The sequence below is a fragment of the Trachurus japonicus genome, unplaced genomic scaffold (assembly GCF_045865225.1).
Source record: "Trachurus japonicus isolate A0001 unplaced genomic scaffold, Traja_1.0 AP030643.1".
Taxonomy (NCBI): Eukaryota; Metazoa; Chordata; class Actinopteri; order Carangiformes; family Carangidae; genus Trachurus; species Trachurus japonicus.
This window is the reverse complement of record NW_028220776.1, coordinates 1-11849: the sequence shown is the minus strand read 5'-3', so window position 1 is coordinate 11849 and position 11849 is coordinate 1. Positions and strand designations below refer to the sequence as shown.

Here is an 11849-nt window from a genome sequence, read left to right as displayed (position 1 = left end):
GCACTTCTCCGCACAACACCGGCTCTCCACACACAAGATGACTGTTGATTGAAACGGCCACCGAAGTCGGCCCCGATAATGGTAAATATTGAACATGTTTAATACTTACGATTATCGGCGCCGAACGTTTTCCGAGCCGATTGTCGGGGGAATTTTGACTCTTAACACACCACACACTACAAGAGAATCGGTTACACCCCGCCTTTCCGAAGCCCCGCCTTTCCGACAATAGACTTCCATTCATCGTAATAGCGGGGTTTTCTATTTTTTCTAAAGACCCCGCTACTCCGAAAAGGCCAGTGGGGGAAACCCCCCCACTCCGAACGGACAGACGGACCTAATCAGAAAGGAACCAGAGGCTGTGCAGTGCGCAGTGCGCAGTGATCCTTTTTTCCTTTTTGGGGTCAAACGGATCATGTGCATAATTAACTGCAAAACAAGCAAATACTTCATACTGTATTAATGACATGTTCATTATGCTTCTAGCCTGTCTAGCCTCTACCTGGTCTTTTTACTAAACTTAACCAACTCCTTTCTTCATTGCCTAAATCCAACCAAAGCCTCTCCCTCAGTCAGCTGTCAGCACGAGCGGTGGCTGCTGCAGCCTCGCGCCCCTGTGAGCTCAAGCCGGCTTCAGCCGTGCTCGAGCGGAGGAGGGGGGGGGGGGGGGGGAGAAAAAAAGTGTATTTCTATTACTGTGTGGGAGATCTCCAACAACGGAGTCAGGGAGAAAGCAAGTGGGACAGATCTGCCCAGTCCCTGAGCAGCGCACGTTTCACAGACAAGCCACAAAGCAGAATGTAAACAACGTCACGCGGTTCAGCACCTTGGACAGCTGCGGGGGGGAGGAGGGGGTGTCGGAGTAGCGGTGTTTCGAAGTGGGGGTATTTCGGAACAGCGGGGTGTCGAAGTGGAGGGGTGTCGGAATGGAGAGCTGTCCCCAAGAGAATCTTATAAGATAATCTTAAGAGCTTAAGATAATCGGGCGGTGTCTGTCCGTGGTCGGAAGGGGGAAAATCTGGGCAAAATCAGCCCGATTATCTTTATGTGTGTGGCAGGCTTTAATGAATGAATGAATGTTTCTTTTTTGCTGTAAGTCGTGTGCGTAATGCGTAAAAGTGCATTAGTGGGACCGAGGGTTTAAATGGAGAAGTGACGTGGTGAGAGGGGAGGAGAGGCGGGGTTACACCCCGCCTTTCCGAAGCCCCGCCTTTCCGACAATAGACTTCCATTCATCGTAATAGCGGGGTTTTCTATTTTTTCTAAAGACCCCGCTATTCCGAAAAGGCTATTGGGGGAAACCCCCAGTGCGCAGTGCGCATTGATCCTTTTTTCCTTTTTGGGGTCAAACGGATCATGTGCATAATTAACTGCAAAACAAGCAAATACTTCATATTAATGACATATAATGTTCATTCTGCTTCTGGCCTGTCTAGCCTCTACCTGGTCTTTTTTACTAAACTTAACCAACTCCTTTCTTCATTGCCTAAGCCCAACCAAAGCATCTCCCTCAGTCAGCTGTCAGCACGAGCGGCGGCTGCAGCCTCGCGCCCTGTGAGCTCAAGCCGGGTTCAGCCGCGCTCGAGCGGAGCAGGGGGGGAGAAAAAAAGTGTATTTCTATTACTGTGTGGAGATCTCCAACAACGGAGTCAGGGAGAAAGCAAGTGGGACAGATCTGCCCAGTCCCTGAGCAGCGCACGTTTCACAGACAAGCCGCAACACAGAGTGTAAACAACGTCACGCGGTTCAGCACCTTGGACATTGGACAGCTGCGGGGGGGGAGGGTGTCGGAACAGCGGTGTTTCGAAGTGGGGGTATTTCGGAACAGCGGTGTGTCGAAATGGAGGGTTGTCGGAATGGAGAGCTGTCCCCGAGAGGCGGCATAGTAGATTATTTTTCCTGGTGGATTTCCTGGTGGATAGCTAACTGATGGAATATAGAACATGGTACCAATAACTCTTGTTGCATTCACGGTCCACAATGATTTGACAACTAAAATAATGTAATATTAACAAGCCGTTCTCCCCTGTGTGCCACTCCTCCCAAGAAAATTAAAACAGTGTGGTACATACATCCCTGGTCATTAAATATGTTTGACTAATGATGACAATGTTTTGCAACGGTGGATTGATAGGCTATTGTTCTGTGATTTGAAGTTATTTGTGCTGGAAGTCTTATATGGCTTACATTGTGCTTCTCAGGTGAAGAAAAGAAGAAGGGCAAAAGCATCAGATGTGGTTCGTTGGAGAGAACGAGATAAAGATGGCAACATTGTTGCTCAAACCACCAAGTCCCCTGCCTCAAACTCACATGGTTAGTTTATCATATCCAACTTTGCATAGTGTGCCACGTTCCTGTTGTAGGAATGTCAATAAACACAATTGAAAAGGAATAACAATCATTGAAACAAGTGACTTTAGGGTCAGAATGTGATAGGCCACTGGTCAGAAAGGTCAGAATTTGATAGGCCACTGGTCAGAAAGCTAGTGGAAAATTTAGCTGATTTTAAAGCCCTATGGTCTATTATCACACATTGCATCTCACACGAGGGGTCACATGATGTACTATCACACCTAGGCCACACTGTCTGCATGAGCAACACATGTTGAACATCTTGCTTTTAATTTTGGTGGCCATGCCATGCTGCTTGTCTTCTGTTGAATATGCCATAGACATGAAAAAATGTAAACATAATTTGAAGGGCATTATTTTTCCAGTGTGCTCCCTCTCTCTTTCTCTGTCTCTCGCTGAACAAAACAAACAAAAATCACATTGTTAAACTAGAAGAAAGATAGAGCTGGCAGCACCGCCATAGCAGTTCAGTGATGCACCTGTTGGACACAGGTGTACACAGTGTGGCCTGGGCTTGGTAGTGATCGAGCTACTGGAGCCCAGTACAATTTGCAACTTAAATTATGAATAAACATTCCATTCAGATCGACACTGCACTGACAGTCTGTTTCCACTCTTCACAATGAACTTTCTGTATTCAGCAGTACGGGCCAGATCACATCATCCCAGTGAGGAAGGAGACTTCAGTGGAGATGCCTGATGAGCCAGAGGCAGGACTTGGTAAGAGCTCATGAATTATTTTTCTGACTTTTTTTATTGTAGAGTTCCATCACATCTGGCATGATTTGGCCATAATGTACTGTATGTGTTTTAATACACATAACCGCAGACACAAATCATTGTATTATTATTCCATAAACACTCAGTGACTGATTTTACAGATTGGGGATCTTAGCATATTTGGCTGGGTAGTGAGGGATGAATAGCAGAGATAATGTTGTAGTTGCACAGGGCATATTTTCAACCAGATTTGTATCATTACAATGTGAGAATTATATGGTAGTCTTCCCTCCGTTATTATGGCACTGCTTTTCAGAAACAATATAATAATATATATAAATATTTTGGTGTACTGCCCAACATCGGCCACCATTTAGTGGTGCAGTGTGGCCCAGTGCATTCTGATTGTTCTTGGTTTTCAACCTGTTTTCTCTGGCCATGTAGCACCAAGTGAGTCTTTCTTTTTTTTTTAAAAGTATATATTTTTCGGCTTTTTGCCTTTATTTGATATATGACAGTAGAGATAGACAGGAAATGGGGAGGCAGAGAGAGGGGGAATGACACGCAGGAAAGGTCTGCCCGACGCGGGATTCGAACCGGGGACGCCTGCGGCGAGGACTGTAGCCTCTACATGGGGCGGCCGCTCTACCCACTGCGCCACGCACCGCCCCACCAAGTGAGTCTTTCTGCTGTCAGTTTTATGAAAAGACCTATGCAGTGGTAATTGTGTTGCTACAGTGTATGTTAAGTTTTTACACCTGATGGGACTGCGGTGCTCGGTATGCCCACTTTGAGGGTGCTCTTGGTTTTGCCAACAAAATATTTACCACATGGTTAATGTTCAACATGGTTCAATAAATCTGTTTTTCGTACATTGAGCACTCCCACCCGATTATTATTATTATACATTATTAAATATTTTGAAAAAATGTAATTGTGATTTTTTTTTTTTTAATATTGAAATTGCTATATGATTCACAATATTTAAGGGAATCATGTGATATTACAGTGGGTCATTATTGTTTAGCCCTAATTTTACTTCATCAACATGTTGCCCCCCTCCTGAAACAGATGCTGCCCTTAAAGGACTGGAGAGACTTCTCGGTGCAGCTGTTGTTGACACTGATGTTAACATAAATGTTGACACAAGCATGCCAACAGCAGCCGGCAGCTGGAAGATGAGGAATGCTTCCTCATCAGAGAGATGGAAGGAAGCAAGAAGCCAGCTCCTGGACAATATGCTTAGAGCAAACTGTGTTACTGAGCGTCTGTGTCAAAGGTGCCTGAAGAAGGAGGCCGTGATCCGATGTGCTGAATGCATGCCAATGCAGTATTACTGCTGTGACTGTGATATTACCCACCACCAGTCCCAAACTTTGCACAATCGTGCGTCCAGGATCCATGGCTTCCACAAGCCTCTGCCACCAACAGTTGTGGTGAACGACGCAGAGGGGTGTTATTCGCATCACACATGTGGTACTATGTATATTATCTTAGAATGTATTTATTTTTTTTAGATTTTAGATTTTAGATTTTAGATTTAAAAAATATATATTCTTATGTAATTTGGGGATTTTCTTAATCGCTTTTTCTTTCTTCTTTTTTTGTAGCTAGAATATTGCCACTGGAAATGCCACATCACATATGTGACTGCCCTCCAGAAAATCTGAATGTTATTTCTGGAAGGCCTGTGGTATTCGTCAACATGAAAGGTAACTCCATAGCAAAAACATAATGTTATACTATCTGACCATTGCAGGTTTTCCAGCTTTTCAGGCACCTTTTCTTTATGGTTTTACCTGCCAATATTACATAACAACTTGTGCTTTTTCCCTGGACGATATGATCTGACCCTTCCAGAGCTGCGCTGTGGAAGCTGCTGTGCCACATGGACACCAGATTTGTTTGATGTCCAAGTTAGTGGATACTGGCCTGCCACCATCAACTTCTGTACCCTGTTTGATGTTGCCATTTTTCATGGTTTCAGGGAAATGAAGTTGGCTGCTCCAGGGAGTTCACGCCTGACATTCATTAGAATGCTCGAGGCGCAGACAATAGAGTATGGCAGGGTGAGTTGGCTTACAGTATAGTATGTACACAATATTTATCATAACCTCCTTTTAATTCTACATATAGTTCTAACTTTGGTTTTAATGAATCTTTCAACAAACTGGTAAAGTGTGTTCAGATACTTTTTATAAAAGTTTCATGGAGTGGGTGATTAGCTCATACGAGGTGGACAAGTTGTGTGGAGAGCAGCCGTTCACCTCCCCAGCCTGTTCTCCAGAGATGTTGGCTGTGTCCGTGGATGGGAACAGGAAGCACTACCGATTCAAAAAGGATGGATGGTCTGTATATATTTAATGTTTTTCATTGTCCACCATGTCCATGTAACAACTATCATTTGTTACACCAGAGTGCATGTGTTAATTCTTCAGCAATGCAAACTGATATTTAAAATGATATTTCCATGTCTGTTCTGTACTGTAGCTCTGAGGAACAGGGTTACTTTGACGGTGTGCTTCTCTGCAAAGATCATGAGGTCACTGCATTTGTAGAGGACATTCAAAAGAGAGCCAAGCATGTAAGAGTGTCTGTGTTTTAGTTAGATACATTACATTTCATATACCTAAAGTCCAATTTTATTGTAGGTAAGAACTACCATTGGCTACAAAATTACATGCGTATTCCAACATGACACAAAATTATATCCATAGTTAAATTTGACATTATTAATGTGAATGTGTTCACTTTGTCCTTTTTGTAGGTGCCAGGAAAAGGGGTCTGTGGCAGGTCTCAGCTGAATGCAGCAAATGTCTCTTCTTGGACAAGCTGGTAGACTTCTGCAATACATAGCGAACTGTTGTGTTATTAACTGTTGAGGGCTACATCCATTTTCCAAATAAAATGATTTGTTAGATTTTCATATGGAGCAAAGGAGGCTTCAACCAACCCACATTCAACTTCAATAAAATTACAGCAACTAGCTCACTTAGTATGCTAATTCCATTTCAAACTCTTATGTACCTAGCATGTGAATTGATTTGTATTACATTAAGAGGTATGTCAATTTTTGAGTGCAGTTTTCTCTTTTTCTCAGTAGACATGTTCAAATTTTTGTACTACTGTAAAGGTCCTCAAATTTCAGATTGCCATCGCAAACATTCATAGAATACAGACAGAATTTCAGCAAAGGCTGAATTATTATAGATTAATTTATCATTCTTCTTCAGGGTCTAGAAGTAGCGGTGTGCCGTCATGGCATCATTCTTCGTGCCCTCAATATGTACAGGCAAGTATGATAACTAGGGCTGTTTTCGACTAAGGATTTTCATAGTCGAATCTGATTCGTCAGATTTTGCCGTAGTCGACTGATCGTCGAACCTTTTTTTAAAAAAAATAGCAGCAAATTTGCGACTTTTTCCCGTTTCAAACAAAAGAGCTAAAACACCCAAAAAATATGGTAGGTGTAAAACAAATACCTTTATTTAGTTCTCACACTTCTGATGATTTTTAGTAGCCATTGTGAGCCAGGGTATGCGTTTATGTCACGTTGCCCTGGACAACGCTCCTTTTGCTCGGACTGTGAGTGGCAAATCAAACATCCCTCAACGTGGTGAAGGATAGAGAGCCTAAGCGGAAGCAGGAAGTAACGGCGCCATGGGACCTCAACTCTGAAAAACTCGCCATACAACTGAATGGGAGTGAAATTTTTATTTCGTGATCCGATTGAATTGCGCCATGAGAAAAAAATATGACCTCTACCTGTTTAAAACATCACGTTTCATGCCAAAAATTTAGAGTTTTGTTGTAAAATGGCAACGGAAATTTTCATTTTGTGTGAAGACTGCTCTATGGACTACAGTAAACGGTCGGTGTCGCACAGAACATACATAATCAACTCCATCAGCAGACATGGCGGTCAGATTGTCGGACTTTACCGCGTTCTTCTATAGTGAAGAAAAAAGCCTTAAACGTGGCGAAAATCACTACAAGTCAGGCCATGTAGAGAGCTGCAGCTACATGCAGGGGGAGTTGACCGGTTCCGTGAGAGCCAGCATGCGGGACCGAGTCTACAAAGTGTCGGTGAGTGTTGAATGCCAGCAAGCTACTATTAGCTAGTTAGCTAACAACAACTCCACTACTGGGGAGCGTGCCTATGTTCCCTCAGCCCTATGTTCCCTCAGCCCTATGTTCCCTCTGGACTCTCTCTACCTATCTGGACTCTCTCTATCTCCCCTTTCTAGCCTCTACCTGGTCTTTTTACTAAACTTAACCAACTCCTTTTTTCATTGCCTAAACCCAACCAATGGTGGGACCAAAGGGCTGTGGGAATAGGGCCTAATTTTCAGTGACAACAAAAGTTAGAAATGAGGGAACATAGGGCTGAGGGAACATAGGGCCTAATTTTCAGTGACGACAAAAGTTAGAAATGAGGGAACATAGGGCTGAGGGAACATAGGGCTGTGGGAACATAGGGATGACCCCCACTACTGCAGGAGAAATACAGTGACACAAACAGACTGTCTTTTCAAATGCTGCTTGCTAACAAATGTCAATTTATCAAAGAGTAGAAAGTACTGTCGTTACTCTTGAGACTAATATTCAAAGATTTATCTATTTTTTCTTTATTTTTTCATGATGTAATCTAAGATAAAATGAACTGAATTAACCTAAGTCTGCATGACTATTTGTATAGATTTTGTGAATCCAGCGCATATTTCATATGGTGTAATGTATGACATAATGTATATATTGTTTACATTTTGGGGGTTGTTATATGAAATGTATAGTATATGTAAGATTTCATTTTCCCCCCCTATTTTTGTCCCTTTCTGCTCAGTATGAGCAGGAGGAGGAAAACACATTGCTCTGCTTTATTAAAAATTTTGTAAATTTTAATTTATATTTATATTTTTATTCTCTTTACAGATCAGCATGGGTGATGATGGGTCGGTTCTGAGCTCCACCTGTGAGTGTCCCAGAGGCGAATACAAATGTAGCCATGCAGTTGCTCTGTGTTTATTTGCTATTTGGGAGCTCAGTTCTACCGAAGTGGAGTGCCAGTGGAGGAAGCCTGGAACTCCAAAAGTTACAAAGCCGGCCTCCGAATTATACAAACAGCGGGAGGAGACGTACAACCCCCTGGCCAGGGCAGTGACGAATGAGGATGTGGACTGGTTCCGGTCTGCACTGAGGGGCACAGAGTGTGGGATGGCATGGCTGCTGTCCCCTGAGCCTGAGCCGCAACATCAGGCCATTCCAACTGTGCCAGAGCTGGTGCGAAGGCATGGCGAACAGGGGCTTGCAGCAGTTCTTGCCTCGATGCAGCTGACCAGCGACCAACAAGATGCCATCCAGTCTACCACTGTGGGACAGCGCTGCAATCCGCAATGGCAGCTGCACAGACGGGGTAGATTGACTGCCAGCAACTTTGGTGCTGTGCTGCTGTCACGGTCCTCCACTCCAAGCCCGTCCCTGATGAAGAGGTTGCTTGGGGGGTACAACCTGGATGGGGTCAAGTCCGTGAATTGGGACATGGTGACTGAGGCAGAAGGAGTGAAGGCTTTTCAGCAGGCCAATCAGTTGGAGGTGCTCCAGTGTGGACTTTTTGTGACCAGGTCGGGCATACTAGGAGCATCACCAGATGGACTGATCGAACCATCTGCCCTTCTGGAGGTCAAGTGTCCACACAGCCAGAGAAACATGACCATCACAGAGGCAGTCCAGTCACCATCTTTCTGCCTCTGTGGGGATGGCGTTGGGTCATATAACCTGAGGGAGAACCACCCATACTGGCATCAGGTGCAAGGACAGCTTAGAGTATATCACATAAAAGAAAGAAAATATACAACAGATAATATATGATAAACTATAATGAAACAGTGCTGGAGAGGTTAGAAACCCTGGGATGGCTTATCAAGAACCTTAACATTAAAAAAATAAAAGTAAAATTAAATGTATCTTATCAAAATAAAATAACAAATGAAGCCCCACATAACAAACCGGGAGATTTGCTACTTTGTGGTGTGGACCACAAAGGAGGCAATCATACTTCTCCGGAAAGACCCTGCCTGGAGCGGACATCTCCTTCGCCTTGAGAGCTTTTACACTGGCCCCCTGATGGTGATGCTGAATGATCTGGGAGAAGAATAGGAAAATGTATTAGACAATAGAAATAAAGTGTGTGTGTATATATGTGTTTGTGTGTGTGTGTGTGTGTGTGTGTGTGTGTGTGTGTGTGTGTTGATGTATGGGCATCAGATACTTACTGGAACAGGGGCTTGCAGCAATTCTTGCACAGAGTGTGGGATGGCATGGCTGCTGTCCCCTGGGCCTGATCCTCTACATCAGCCTGGAACATCAAAAGGAGGAGGAGACATACGGGTTGTATGTCTCCTCCTCCTGGCCAGGGCAGTGACGGATGAGGATGTGGACTGGTTCCGGTCTGCACTCAGGGGCTGATGGCTGCTGTCTCCTGAGCCTGAGCCGCTACATCAGGCCATTCCAACTGTGCCAGAGCTGGTGCGAAGGCAGGGGCTTGCAGCAGTTCTTGCCTCGATGCAGCTGACCAGTGACCAACAAGGCAGCGCTGCAATCCGCAGTGGCAGTTGCACAGACGGGGTAGATTGACTGCCAGGAACTTCGGTGCTGTGCTGCAGTCACGGTCCACCACTCCAAGCCCAGACATCTCCTTCGCCTTGAGAGCTTTTACACTGAGCACATGCTCCCTGTGTTGGCCTCCAAAGAGATGGACCTGTAAATATTTTCAGCATTGTGTTATTATTATTATTTTTATTACAAATTTATAGCTTTTGACAAGTTTGATAAGTTTTGACTTTTACCTTATGTGGTAATCTGGTTTCCAGAGCTAGTCAGTCCAGTCTCAGCATGGTTTGTCCACAGTCACGGGCAGGGGAGAGAGAGAGAAATCAATAAGTTAACTGCCCTTTTCAACAAGACGTAAATCCTGGGTGGGGGGACTGACTCACCTGACGTTACAAGAAATGTTTGCTGCCTTCCTCTCTCGACTCCCTGATGTTGACACTCAAAAGTAACGTTAGCAATTCTAGCTTACTTTACCATAATATTTAAGTAACTCAACCAAGTGTTTTGTCATTAAACATTTCATTCGATTTAAGTAACGTTAGCTAACAGTTAAGTGCTGTAAGTTAAGTGTTTCTGTCACGTTAGTTGCACGTTAGTTGCTTGCAAGGGCGTAGAATTGGGTAGGGACGCTAGGGACACGTCCCTACCAATATTCAGCCGCTGTGTCCGCTGTCCGTAGTGTTTAGTTAATGATTATGGCAGAAAAAGGGTTAACAGTCGGTCTCTGCTAGAAGTCCTGCCTCTAACCTGAATATCGATCTCCGATTGGCTCTGCCGTTTCTCGCTAACGTACATGTGATTGGCTGTCCCCGCTGTCACTCCGTCTGCTTGTAAAAGTTACCTGCTCGTTGGTCGGACGGGACAGGAGGTCACGGTGCTTCAATCTGCAACCGCCAATGTAAGTTGACAACATGTTCATCATGTTCGGCATTTGTTCTGCCTGGGTCACGTCAGCTAGACGGATTTTAACATTAGTGGTGTCATTTACATGAACATTTGTGTTTGTGTCTGTCTGTCTGTCTGTCTGTCTGCGTGCGTGCGTGTGTGCGCGCTCTGCCTGTGGGTCTGTGCTTGGTAATAATGTCAAATAAAAGGAAAATGGACAAGACACTTTGTAAGTCAAAGTGTAAATTACTTCAAGGGTATCTAACTGTCGAGCCTCAACAATAGGCTACAGATAATGAATAAAAGCCTATATTTAATGGCAAACAGATACACTTTTTTTAAAAGTTATTTAAAAAAAAAAAAAAAAAAGAACATTGGTCAGGAAAATAGGCCTACAACAAAACCTCAGATTCCAGATGCTCATGTAATTTTATACATCCATAATTTTGGGGGAATAAATTACACAAGTGTGTAAAAGTAAAAGCCTTTTTCCTCAGGCAATAACTGTACCATCAAACTCTATGATCATTGTATCCCTAATGTATCTGTTCATATGTCCTGCACCAACATATTTTTGTCAGGTGACAGAGACAGACAGTAGAGAGGCTGGAGGAGATGAAGAAGGAGAGACCAGAGGAGGTAGAGGAGGAGAGGCTAGAACAGATGAATAAGGAGAGGTAGAGAAGGAGAAGCTGGATGAGGTAGAGAAGGAGAAGCTGGAAGAGGTAGAGAAGGAGAAGCTGGATGAGGTAGAGAAGGAGGAGATGGAGGAGAGGCTGGAAATTCACAGGTGAGGTTAAATAACGATGGATGTGTTAGTCATGATGATGCACAGTTGACTTCAGCCAGAGCAATGAGAACTCTTCTAAATTGTCTTCTTGTCTTTCATTAGTTGCTCATTAGTTACCCCTACATAACATGAAATTATGATTGCAAATGCAAAAAACATCAACTTTAAGGAGCGATGCCTCGGAGCACTTTTGTGTCCCCACCAATGTCAAAATCAAACCTACTCCCTTGGTTGCTTGCTTCTACCTGGCTGACGTTCGTTAGCTAGGTTAGCTTGTGTGACACAGACATACACAGACACGCACGTTAATATAATACATCCATGACACGCACACACATTAACGTTACCTTATTAGCTGTATCCAGCGACCTCTCGACTTTTTGTCTGCAGGGAAGCGGAAAAAGGAGCAGGATGAGGATCGGGTAGAGTGTGTACAACCCGGCGCGAAACACACAGGCATCTTAGTTTGTACACCAACCTATGACACCAACAG

General features: G+C 44.0%; 1 pseudogene; it reads left to right on the top strand.

Annotated features, from left to right (window-relative positions):
• Positions 1-3029: 3029 nt before the first annotated feature.
• On the top strand, positions 3030-9554 carry LOC146960164 (uncharacterized; annotated as a pseudogene).
• The last annotated feature ends 2295 nt before the right edge of the window (positions 9555-11849 follow it).